At 49.3% G+C, this 12,302-nt stretch overlaps 1 long non-coding RNA gene across 1 annotated transcript in view; it reads right to left on the bottom strand.

The window, feature by feature from the left end:
- Positions 1-12,302, bottom strand: part of LOC113919838 — a 57,126-nt gene that overhangs the window by 33,131 nt on the left and 11,693 nt on the right. The gene's annotated exons all lie outside the window — the stretch shown is intronic.

Here is a 12,302-nt window from a genome sequence, read left to right as displayed (position 1 = left end):
CATTCTCAGGAAACAGAGGCTTACAGAAGTAACCTCCCTCAGGTCACAGAGCGATTTGGTGACACACCAGACCTTCTCACTCCGCTCCTGTGCTATGTCACACCAAATAACCCCTCTCCCCGCAAAGCAAGGCCCTTGGGCACATTCCCTCCTGGCCAGCAGAGCCAGCCTGAGTGGATACCACAGTGCCATGGCGTGTAGTTCCGTCAGCCCCCAAATATCTGTCCCATCAGTCTGTCACCACATCAAAGGCTTTCATCTTTGGACTCCCCACCCTTAGTTTGGGCTGGTCTCCAGAAGACCACTGACGCAATGGGAGGGGAGGCAGAGGGTGCTGGGATCTGTCTCCCCCCCGGGGAGGCCTTTGCTGAGGTCCCGGCCTGCCTGTGCCCGTGCAGCTCTGTGGATGAGCGTGTCTGCACAGCAGGAGGACTTCCTGGCAAATAAGGGGCATCCTGCAACTGGGACACAGGCAGGTACGTGCATTTACAGACTGAAACCAGAAGCAGAAACTGTTCAGAGCTCAGCTAAGTCTTCTCTTTTTCTACTCTTGGTTGTCAGAACTGGGAGTTTTTTTTTAAATCAGAAATTATATTAACATTTAAACAGATCAGATGGGGTCTTCAGGGAGAGATTTTGAGGCTGGGTGGGAGGTAGCAGTGTTGGCCCCCATCACTAGGGACCACAGTGCTGTTGTATTCCTCCTGGGGGGTAGAGGGTCAGGCAGAGGGGCTCAGGCAGCGGCCTCCTTGCCTGCTGCCCAACTGATTTCACCCCACCCTAAGAACCGGGTCCTGTCTTCAAGCCTGAGTTCCCCGCTCCTGGTTCTCAAACCACCATGTTCAAGGTCATCTCTCCCATAGCTGCTTGAGTTCTAGCTCCACACTGGTTCTTGAGCCACCGTAGCCACTTGAGGTCTCTCCCACCACACCCTCCCTCTGCCTCTACCCAAATCCCCCAAGCCCTACCCCACAACGCCGCTGGGTTTTCCAAGTAAGCCTCTTTGCTACTGGTTAAGGGCTTTCCCCAATACCACCCATGTTCCAATCACTGCTGCCCGAGCTTATGCTCCTACAGCCCAAGTTCTCCAACTCTTCCCCCCCAAATCGCCCCATGCTGCCACCCACTGCTGCCTGGGTTTACTAGTTACCCCAGCCATGGTCTCTTCTGCACCTCTGCCTGAGTCCGACCTCTGCCAGTGCCTTAAATTTATTCCCACCGCCCTTGCCTGGGTCTGTCCTGACTGCAGCCCAAGGGGGGGTCTCAACACTCTCCCTCACAGCTCTTCTCCCCTTTGCTGCCTGCTGATTTACCCTTACCCCCAAGCTGGGCTGCTCGGTCTTTCCCCTGACTCACGCCCTTGTCCTCATTGTCACTGTCACCACTGCCGCTGCAGGAGCCAGGCTGTCGTCCTCATCCTTGGGCTCAGGGGCTCTGCGTATGCAGAGGAGGTAGGCAGGGATGGGGTGGGGCTGGAGCCTGGGGATGCCTGGTGGGGTGCAGCCACAGAGAGGGGCCAGCAGGGTCCGAGCCTGCCCCCCAGGAGAAACTCTAGCAAGTTAGTTGGGTGGGCCTCCATTGCCAAGTGCAAGCTGCCTGTGGGCTCCAGTCTGCTGAGGTCAGCTTGGGCCTCCTGGAGGAACCAGATCATGTCTGCCTCTTAAGAGGATGGCAGCCACATGGAGTGGGCCGTGGTCCTTGTCATTTTCAGCCTGCAACTACAGCTTCGGGTCCTCCTCACTTTCCTCCAACTTCTCTAAACCAGTTCTTGGGTCGATGTTGGGGATGTGTTTGGGCCCTGAGCTAGGTAGGGGTCAGGGGCTCCTTGGGGCACCCAGTGGGGACTGGAGCCATGCCTGCAGCAGGCCAGGAACAACAACCCAGTGTGCACCATACACTTATGCGGCATGGACCCCTCCACAGGCTGGCTGCTAGCTGCGGGGCTGTCTGGCCCAGCTCGTTCTGTGGGCCCAGGTGCTCAGTGCCAGCCGCAAAGCCTAGCAGCAGATCCAGGAAGGGCTCGTGCTGATGAATCACTTCCAAGTGTAGTGCCGGGGGCCCATCTTCAGGGGTGGTAGCCGAAGATGAGGGGTGCCCACAACAGCCCCGGCCCACCTCTGCCCAGTGCTGGTCCTCCCAGGGTCACTGGGTCTGGACCCCGTGAGCCCAGGTCACTGTCACGCCATTCATGCACACCTACAGCCTCCCCAAGCCGGTACCCTGGCCGTGACCCCCCCCCACCGCAGCCCCTAAGTCTTCTTTTGCATTTGCCCCCCCCCCCCCCCGGGAGGAGGAAGCCTAGAGAAGTGGGACACTGTCTCAGTGTCCCAAGGCTGTGTAACCAAGTGCCACAAGCTGGGTGGCTTAAAACAACAGCAATTCCTTCTCTCCCAGCCCTGGAGGCCTGCTGTGGACTGAACTGCATCCCCCCAAAATTTGTACAGTGAAGCCCTACCTCCCCCGGCCCCCCACCTCCATGTGATGGTATTTGAAGATAGTGCTTTGGGAAATTTAGGCTTAGATGAGGTCGTGAGAGTAGGATCCTCGCAACGGGATTAGTGCTTTTGAAGAAGAAAACCCTTTCTCCCGCTTGCTGCCCCGCGAGGGCCCCAGAGCGAAGGCGGCTGTCCGCAAGTCAGGAAGAGGGCCCTCACCAAAGCCCGCCCACGCTGGCATCCTGACTGCATATTTCCAGCCTCCAGGACTGTGGGAAAATACATTTCTGTCGGTTAAGCCACCCACTCTGTGGTATCTGGTTATGGCAGCATGAGCTAAGACAAGGCCAAAGTCCAAAATCACGGTGTTAACAGGCTGATTCCTTCTGGAGGCTCTGAGGGGGAATCAGCCCCATGCCTCACTTGTAGGTTCTGGTGGCTACTGGCAGCCCTTGGTGTCAAGTGGTTTGTGGCAGCAGGACTCCACCCTCTACCTCCATCTTCGTGTGCCTTCTTCTTGGTGTCTTCTCCTTTTCTGTCCTTTAGAAGAACACTTGTCATTGGATTTAGGGCCTACCCTAAATCCAGGATGATCTCATCATAAGATCCTTAACTTAGTTACAACTGCAAAGACCCTAGGGCCTGGAGCACCAGGAATCGCCCGGCCAGGGGAGGCCTGGTAGGAAGGCCTCCTTCCAAAGCCCATGACAGCCGAGTCAGCAAGAGGCCCCCTAGTGGCCAGTGGTGAAGAGAGGCCACCGTGGGCTTCAAGAACAATCCTTTACACTGGCCTGAAGCTTTACAGCTCACAAAACGCTCTCCCCTCTTCCACCCCTTCAATCCTCACTGCACCCCGTGAGGTTGCACTCAAGTTCCCTCTGGACACAAGCGACGGCTGAGGATTAGAGAGGAAAGTGGCAGAAGTGTCTTCAGCGAATACAAAGCAGAGCTGCTACCTGCTGTGTGGTATTCTGGATTGGAGTCTGGAACAGGAAAAGGACCTTGATGGAAATGAGGTGAAACCTGAATAAAGTCTATTATTTAGTTAGTTAGTATTGTACCAATCTTAACTGCTTAATTTTGACAAATGTACCATGGCTATGTGAACACTGAAGGATGCTGGGTGAAGGGCATTTGGGAACTCTCAGTTCTATTGCTATGGCCTGAATGTTTGTGTCCCCCCAAAACTCAAGTTGAAAACTTGTGCTCAATGTGATGGTATAAGGAGGTGGGGCCTTTGGGAGGTGACTGGTCATGAGGGTAGAGCTCTCATGAATGACACGAATGACCTTGTTAAAGAGGCCCCCGGGAGCTAGCTCACCTCTTGCACCACGTGAGAACAGAGCAGGAAGGCTGCAGTCTGCAGCTCTAGAAAAGGTCCTCACCGGAACCTGGTGATGTCATATCAGCACCCTGATCTTGGACTTTCCGCCTCCAGAACTGTGAGAAATAAGTTCTGTTTATAAGCCACCCAGTCTCCCAGTCTGTGGTATTTTGTTATAGCAGTTTGAACAGACTAAGACAACTATATTTGCAACTTTTCTGTAAATCTAAAGTTGTTCCAAAATAAAAATTTTATTAAAAAGCGAAGCTGGGAAGGGAGTGGAGTAAAAAGAAAAAACCAGAAATGGTACTTGACTTTTTTCAACTCAAGTTTCAGGAACCTTTCCACAACCTTCTATAGTGGCTGTTGACAAGGACATGAAGAAATTGAAACCCTTGTGTGTTATTATTGATAATGTAAAATGGTGTAGCTGTTATGGAAAACAGTTTGGTATTTCCTTAAGAAGCTAAACAGAATTACCATATGACCCAGCAATTACACTTGTAGGTATGAGCCCAAAGGAATTTCAAGCAGGGACTTGAACAGATACTGGTACACCAATGTCCACAGCAGCATTATTCACAATTACCAAAAAGTAGAAACAACCCATGTACCCACCAATGAACGAATGGATAATCAAAATGTGGTACATACACACAGTGGAATATTACTCAGCCTTGAAAAGGAATGAAATTCTGACACACGCTACAACATACATGAACCTTGAAAACATGATGCTAAGTTAAATAAGCCAGATGCAAATGAACAAGTATTGTGGGATTCCATTTATTTTTTTTTAAGATTTTTATTTATTTGAGAGAGAGAGAGAGGAGCAGAGGCAGAGGGACAAGCAGCCTCCATGGAGCTCAATCTCACAACCCTGAGATGGTGACCTGGGTCGAAATCAAATCTCCAGGGCAAAGGCTGTGTGTCTTAAAATGTGGTATCTCCTCCCCCAAGCCCAGGAGAAGGTTGAGAACAAATATTTATTGAATTGAATTTTTCTTTATAACATTTTTTATTGAGATATAATTCATTTACCATAAAACTCACTATTTGAAAGTGTATTAATTCAGTGGTTTTTAGTATATTCATGAGGCTGTGCAACCATTAATTCCAGGTATACAATTCTAGAATATTTATCAACCCATCTCTGATACATTGCTTTAAAGTTTTATTTGGCTTTTAATGAGTCAAAGTATATTTTGACTATATCTCACTAAATATAATTATTTTACTTTATAATTACTAATAGTATTTACTATGTACCAGGCACTGTTTTGAGGACTTTACAAATAATAAATCCAGCGTGGTAAGTTTTCAGCAGCGGCATCATACTACGTTACTCATGAAGAAGCTGAGACATAGAAAGAACAGGAATCCTGCCCAAGATGACAGAGCTAGACGCAGCCAAGCTACAATCTGAACCCAAGATGCCTGAGTCCATGTTCCTCACCATGCCTGCTACCTCTTGACTAGAGCATTAAGATTTAACAACCAACCAACCAAAAACAAGGAACAAATACAATTTTTAGGTATTAAGACCCCATTTCTTCCTCCTTTTTAAATTTATCAGTCACCCTTGGCTGTGATTTTTTTCTAAACACAAATGAATTGCCCCCTGACCTTGGACTAGGCTCTGTAGGGGACACAAAAATCAAGACGGCCTGGTCCTGGCGTGCCTGGGTGGTTCAGTCGGTTGAGTGGCTGACTCTTGATCTCGGCTCAGGTCATGATCTCAGGGTCGTGGGATCAAGTTCCATGCCAGGCTCCACACTCAGCGCAAAGTCTGCTTGAGATTCTCTCCCTTTCCTCTGCCCCTCCCCCCCCAAATAAATCTTTTTTGTTTTTTTTTTTAAGATTTTATTTACGTATTTGGGAGAGAGTGAACAAGCATGAATGGGGCGGGTTTGGAGCAGAGGGAGAGGGAGAAGCAGACTCCCCACTGAGCAGAGAGCTGGAGGTGGGTCTCCATCCCAGGACCCAGAGATCATGACCTGAGCCAAAATCTAGAGTGAGCAGCTCAATGAAGTGAGCCACCCAGGCACAGTCCTAGGTTCTGATTACTATACATACTGTGTGTTCTTATTCAAGGTACATACCTGGATTTTGGCTATTTCATAGTTTATTGTTTGCAGCTCCTGGCAAAAGAAATTGCACATCCCAAGTTTGGAGGCCTGGACTCAGCCAAAATCTCAGCTAGACTTTGACCCTCATGAAAACTTGAGATTTGGAAATGGCTGTTACCTCAGATTTGTGGCTTCCGTATGAGGCCCTGAGGCATTTTTATAAGCAGAGGGTTCGATACTGGGAAACGTTTGTTGGATTTAAGGCTCTGAAGACCACCCCCCAGCCTGGTGTGAGGTAAATACCTTTTTTGTTTTGTTTTAGATTTTATTTGACAGAGAGAGAGAGAGCACGCACAAGCAGGGGGAGCAGCAGAGGGAGAGGGAGAAGCAGGCTCCCTGCTGAGCAGGGAGCCTGATGCACCAGGAGCCTGGGATCGTGACCAGAGCTGAAGACATGCTTAACTGACTGAGCCACCCAGTTGCCCCTAAGGTATCTGTTTATAATACATTTTAAATGTTGCCTTTTTTCCCTGGTGATCATGTAATTTAGGAGAAATACCTTTAGGAAAACAATGCACCACTGATAATAATTCTATCGTACAGTGATAGGATTTTTTTGTTGGTGGGCCATTCTGGGGGAGGATGGTTAAATGGCATGATATACTGCACTGTAATTTGAGAAGAGAGGGGCAAACCTAGAGCAATACCATTTTAGTTAAATAAACTAGGCAGCAGCTCCCTCTTGTGCTGAAAGGTAAGTATCACAGCCACTGAATTAAAAGAGGGAAAAGCATCCCTTAATACACATAAGACTTGCTTAAACGAAGAGCTGCTCCCAAATATTTTAAGTCTAAGAAAAGCATAGTGCTTAGTAACTCAATTTAACCAGAACACCCACTGCCAATAAGATTTAATTAATTCTTCAGACATTTACTGAGCACTTACTGTGTAGCAGTTACTAGGGACGCTAGGCTGATCACACAGTTGCTGCTCCCAAAATGCTCACAAGCGCTTGTCCACTGAGATGCCACCTTTCTCATAATGCTTTTTCTGCTTCCGTGTCAACTATGCCCTCTGTCTCCTCTGAACTTCTCCCTGGCACCCTAAGATTGGGTCTTCTCATGCCTCTCCCCTCTTCTTCGGTTATCAGGCAGCTTCTTGTCTCATCACCCTACTGGACTGGAACAGCTCTGAGGGCAGCAGACACATCTGATCCACTCAGTTTTCCCACAGCCCCCCATTCTGCATTTGTCCAGTTGGTGTCCAAACACATATTTGTTCAACTGAATCTAATTCAACTAAATCAGAAAGCAATAAAGCTCCACAGCTAATGAAAAGCAGGTTCCAATGGAGAACTGTATTTTGGCTGCTCTGTATACATAACTCTCAAAAATGGAGATGTAGTTCATTGTTTGGTTGCTGCCAAAATGCAGGTTGAATTCTTCTAATCATTTTTCTGTGCTATAAGGATGCAAAGGGAAAATAAGACTTATTTTATTCTAGAATCCGTGATGTCAGCAAGGGTGCTCCATGCCTTCCCGTCATCATGACAGGATGGTGGATTGCACAGGTGTTCCTTGTGGGCACCATGTCAGGTCCCTGAATGCCTGCTCTGGCCAAGCCACCTGGGACGGACAATGTTCTAAATCAGTGGTTCCCAGACTTTGGGATTTCACATAAAACATATTTTTAAAATATTTTTCAGGGACTGACATGCGGTTGCCAATATCATATTTTACTGTGAAGAGTTTATTTTTTATTAATTTTTAATTTTATTTTTTGAAGATTTTATTTATTTCAGAGAGAGAGGAAAAAAAAAGAGAGAGAGAGAGTACAGAGGAGAGGCAGAAACAGACTCCCCACTGAGCAGGAAGCCTGACGCAGGGCTCAATCCCAGGACCCTGGGATTCTGACCTGAGACAAGGCCAATCGATGCTTAACCCACTGAGCCACCCAGGTGCCCCTATGAATATTTTTTTTTTTTTAAGATTTTATTTATTTATTTGACAGAGACAGACACAGTGAGAGACGGAACACAAGCAGGGGGAGTGGGAGAGGGAGAAGCAGACTCCCCGCTGAGCAGGGAGCCCGAGGTGGGACTGGATCCCAGGACTCCAGGATCATGACCTGAGCCGAAGGCAGTCGCTTAACCAACTGAGCCACCCAGGCGCCCGAAAAAAATGAATTTTAATACCAAGAAGTAAAAAAGTCATAATCTCTGAAGAACTTTTTTTAAAGATTTTTAAAGCAATCTCTGTACACAACGTGGGGCTCGAACTCACAACCCCAAGATCAAGCATCACACACTCTACTGACTGAGCCAGCCAGGCCCAGAATTCTTTCTCTACTGACTACATTTAACTCTAGATCTGGACCACACCCTTGGATCAAGGAACTGGAGAAAGTGGAGTGTGCCCGAAGGCACACACCTGACACCCATCCTCTGCCCCCCCTTTTCCTCTACTGGATTCAAGAGTTTCTTTTCATTTGCTAATTCTCTCACTGGGGGTTGCCTTGTATGTGAGAATGATCAAGAAATCGCCTCCTGGGGAACAGGAGCTAGAATGGAAAGCAGGTGATGCCAAAACCCCAGGGCAAAGGTGGGCAGAAGATGGGTGTTAGGTGTGCGCCCTTCTGTGCACCCCTACTTTCTCTCCACGTCCAAGTGTGTGGTCTGGTTGGCGGGCAGCAGGGGAGTTCGTGGGAGAGCCTTGTACAGGTGAAGGGGAGGACAGGGAAAGAGAGATAAAGGAGTTGGCTCCACCCTGGGGAGTGGCATTTCTCTCCTGACCACGAGGTAAACAGCACAGAGTAAGAGCTTGCAGCTGCCTCATGCTTTGCTTTCTCAAAAGCCTTTCAGATAGCTTTTCCCAGATCACCACCACACAGCCAAGCCGGCTGATTTCAGGAAGGGGATGAAGTTGGCCTTCTCTCCTTCCCACTCCAGGACTCAGATTAGAGAAGGAAAGGTGCTCAGTGGCTGCTCTCAGAGCCTAAGGGGATGCTTGCACACGCACGTGTGTGTGTGTGTGTGTGTGTGTGTGTTTGTGTGTACAGGACCTGAGCCCACATTGAAGGCCTGGGGGCAGCAGTAGGAAAGAAACCCATTGGGAAGTGCTAAAAAACCTTAAATAGCTTGCATCGCTTCCGGCACTCCTTCAATCACCCTACACACACCACCCTCTCCCCAAGAGAGATGGTCCCTCTGTGAGAGTATCAGAGGGGCTGACAGCCCCACGCCCCACCGAGACTGAGAGGCCAGCCCTCCCAGGGCCCTGCTCCTGAAAAAAATGACAGCCTAGGTGCTCACATTAGTCATGCCTTGCAGTGTCTGGGGAGAGCCCCGCCACAAAGGGCAGGTGTCCCTCTGACTCAGGACTAAGGCCCCGGAGCAGTTGCCCGTCCTGAGTGGCCCACAGAAGCCCCTCCACAGTGTCCACTCCTTCCCACAGCCTGAGGCTTTGCAAACATGTACGACCTAGTGGCTCATCTCCCTCCTTTCTCACCATCTTTCCTCACACAACAGGAGGGAGAAAGCTCTTCAGTCACCATTGGGCTGGAAACAAGAGAAGGTGAAGAAAAAGAACTGCTAGTCTTTTCTGAGCACTCCGGCTGAGTAACTTGTGCCGAGATCGTCAGGTTCCAGATGGACAACAGCCAGACCTTGGTCTCAGGTACCAGCCACCAACCTCCCACCTCCACGGCATTGAAAATGCAACTCATCACCTTGACCCTTAGCTTTCCAATCTCTTCTTCATTCTTCCCCCCAGAGGAATGGTTCTTAATCTCTTAAGCAAACCTCCAGGCCCTGAAATGGAGGGGGGTCCTCATTTGTTCCTCAACAAGACCTCTTAGGCCCCCTTCCCTCCTATTTCCCCAGACCCTTCCATCCCTTCCACCACCTCCCTCCCCCTCATGCTGGTCCTCTTCCCATTCTCCAAAGACCAGCCTCAAAACAGCACCAGGGACTAGTGGGGAGAAAAGCACCCGTGCAACAATTTCCAGGAAATAAACCCTTTGTGGCCTGAGTTGTAACATTTTTCATTTAACTTCCTGTGACCCAGTGCTCTTAAACAAGAGCTGCCAGGTAAATTAGAGAGACCGTATGTGCTGCTTTGTCCGAGACAGCGTGGGCGCACTGGCGGTCCCGGTGGGAGGACTAACAGCACTCAGGTATCCGACCTCACAAACTTATAATGCCTCTTCCACTTTAATTTCAATTCCCATGATAGCCTTATGCAAGGAGATTTTATTATCTTCATTGTGCAGACAAAATTTTCAGAAGAAATAAATAAGTAACCTAATTCCTAATAAGGAAGCGAGGAACCAGCAGCACCAGGATTCACGGGCAGGTCTGGCCAACTGAAAGCCCTTCTCAGCACAGAGCTCCCCTTTAAGAGGGAGGCTGGGGAACTAGTACAAATGGAGGTCCCCAACTTCCATAGGGGCTCACTCCCTTGACTCGTCATGGTCCCTTCAGGACTTGGAATCAAAACTATGCACAAGCTTCTTCTCCAAGCAATGGATTCTGCCCACTCACCACTCAAATTTAGCTGAAAGAGATGAAGGATTTCTGCTAACCTCCCAGGGAGAACCCAGCTGGGGTCTGGGAAGACTGTTCATACCTTAAAAGAACACGCTTCTCTAACTGGGTGATGGGGCTTACGGAGGGCACTTGTTGCGATGCGCACCGGGTGTCGTACGGAAGTGCTGAATCACTAAATTCTACACTTGAAATGGTTACACTGTCTGTTAACTAACTGGAATTTAAATACAAATTTTTTAAAAAGGACATACTTTCTGTGGTGACACAGAGGTACCAAGAACGGTGAGAGAGGGTGTTAGAGGCAACAATGAGACGGGGAGAACAGTTGTCTGTCCTTCAGTCCTAACATGGCAGTTCGGCTGCTCAAAAAAGAGGACAGGGAAGGGTCCGCCTCCGGCCATCATGCTTGTAACTACAGCATTCTTATTCACACGGCACAACTAGAATATGCACTTGCACTTACCATTTTAGCCAATTTCCATTGAGCTTATTCTGTACCAGGATCTGCATTAAGAACTTTCCATTAAATGAAGTAGGATACAATAAGTGTCCCCATCTTACACACGAGGAAACTGAGGCCCAGAAAGTTTTTTTCAATTTTATTTATTTATTTGACAGAGAGAGAGAGAAAGAGCACAAGTAGGCAGAGCAGCAGGCAGAGGGAGAGGGAGAAGCAGGCTCTCCACTGATCAGGGAGCCTGACGTGGGACTCGATCCCAGGACCCTGGGATCATGACCTGAGCCAAAGGCAGCTGCTTAACCAACTGAGCCACCAAGGCACCCCTAGAATATGCACTTGTTATGCGGCAGGCAAAACACTAGACATTCCCTAAACTTGATGGCGAGCTACACAGAGGTGGCTCTACCCTCCCTGGACGTAGGGTCTACTGGGGAATCAGGCGAGTTGCCTGGGGAGGGGGCAGGCCAGTTTACTCACCTGGCCCAGCCTGCCTTTGCTCCCTTCTTTGCCTATAATGGCGTGCGTCCTGGCCTCCTCAGGACTGGAGTTCTAGCCCAGGGAGGCCCTGCACTGCCTGGGTGGGCAGCAAGAGGCAGAGAGCTCCCGTGGGGCAGGGACGCACTTGAGCCTGAAGTGTGGCCTCTAATCAGTACATGCCCACCGATCAAGCTGAAGTGTGCCTGGAGCAGCAGCCTCAGCCTGGCCTCTTGCTGCACACCTCACTCTATGCTTCAGCATCCGCAAGAGCTGGGCACAGTCTTTGTGACAATTTTAACACATGGAAACTGAGCCCTGGGACACTGAAGTGACCGTCTGTGTGGCACAGGCAGACCTTGCCCCAGGTGTGAGAGCTGGGATGTGAACCTGGTGGTCTGGCTCTCGCTGAACCCAGGCCCAGGAGGGAGGCTCTGTGAGGTGCCAAGGCGGCACGCTCCTGGGGCTGGAGAGCAGAGACAGCAAACAGTGAAGGGTATTTATCATGGGCAGGAGCCATCCTAGGTTCCCAGCATATAGAGTCAGTTAAGTACCACCACAACCCCATGTGCTAGGGTTTCACAGATGACAAACACGGGGGAGCTAGAGAACTTGTCCAAGTGACATAATGAGCAAGTGGCAGATAGGTCAGTGCTTCTATGTCAGCACTTCCTGACTTTTAACATGCGTTATGAATCACCTGGGGAGTCTTGTTAAACTGCGGGTTCAGACTCAGTACGTCTGGGGCTGGGCCCCAAACTCTGCTGGGGTCCCATGGGATGCCGACACTGCTGGTCCAAGGGTCATCCTTTAAGTAACAAGGCCTTATGCTATCTCGCCTCCTGGTAGTTCAGCTGGTTTATCCTCAACTAAGCATTTCCAAATGACTCCATGTGTTAGCAGTTACCATTTTAGCCAATTTCCATTGAGCTTATTCTGTACCAGGATCTGCATTAAGAACTTTCCATTAAATGAAGTAGGATACAATAAGTGT

The sequence above is a fragment of the Zalophus californianus genome, chromosome 3, assembly GCF_009762305.2.
Source record: "Zalophus californianus isolate mZalCal1 chromosome 3, mZalCal1.pri.v2, whole genome shotgun sequence".
Classification (NCBI taxonomy): domain Eukaryota; kingdom Metazoa; phylum Chordata; class Mammalia; order Carnivora; family Otariidae; genus Zalophus; species Zalophus californianus.
This window is presented reverse-complemented; position numbering and strand designations above follow the sequence as displayed.